We start from the raw sequence: 1,083 nt of genomic DNA, 5'->3' as shown, positions 1-1,083 counted from the left end.
TACAGAGATTTTGGATATATATATATATTTTTAATAATTTCAAGCATAGCCTGGGAAGAACTTCTAGTGGGACAATAAACTAGTTAAATTGACAAGTCAATTGACAAAATTGTTTCTCTCCCACAGGGACATGAAAGGACAGCCTTTCACAAGTGGTAGCCTGCACACAAGTGGTAAATCAAAGAAAAGCTTTCTAATTTTCTTTGTATAGGTCTTTTGTGTCTCTAGTTAGATTAATTCCTAAGTATTTAATTTTGCGATTATTGGTAGTAATTGGTATTGTTTTTCTTAGCTTCATTTCTATATTCTCATTGTCACTGTAGAGAAATCCAACTAATTTTTTTATGTTGATCTTATACCTTGCTACTCTGCTGAATTGTTCATCTATGTTTCCTGCCAGTCCAGTGGCAAAGATTTTTGTCTTCTTAATATTGAGATGCAATCCATATTGAAGGCTGTAGTCTTTGATCTTCTGTAGTAAGTATTAATGAGAGATAAGAATTTACTGGTGTCATTCTTATGTTATGGTGTTGATGATTCCTTTGTCTATTACTTTTATCTATGATGAGTTAGTTTTGTTATTAGATTTCTTTTTTATTTTTGTTGTTTATGTTGTGTTTACCAAATTCCTATGATTTTCTTTTTAAAAATAATTTTTCATTGTGATTTTAAGAAAAGTTTACCGAAAACTTTGATTTCCTTTCATTCACTGTTGCACATTTTCCTCCCTAATCCCCTGTCCCAGTCACTTTCTAAAAAAAACATTCATTGTTTCACAATTTCCTCCTGCCCCATCCACTTTGCTTTGCACCTCTTATTCTGGACTATTGTCATGCAAATAATGCCTAATCATATATTCCTTTTTTTTTTTTTCTTCCCCCCCTTTTTTTTTTATATATATTCCTTTTAAGCAATTCTTCCCCTCATCTGTTCTAATGCAGTTTTCATTATTTATCTTTTTTGCTTAGGTTTTCCCCCAACCCCCATGTCAGTCTGTTTTATAACAGTGACATTAGGCAGTATTTATATTTTTGAGGCTCATATATTTCACTAAACATAAAGTCCACCAGGGTCACCCATTTT

Source organism: Elephantulus edwardii, unplaced genomic scaffold (genome assembly GCF_000299155.1).
Source record: "Elephantulus edwardii isolate Elephantulus edwardi_28Jun2011 unplaced genomic scaffold, EleEdw1.0 scaffold00161, whole genome shotgun sequence".
Lineage (NCBI taxonomy): Eukaryota > Metazoa > Chordata > Mammalia > Macroscelidea > Macroscelididae > Elephantulus > Elephantulus edwardii.
This window is presented reverse-complemented; position numbering follows the sequence as displayed.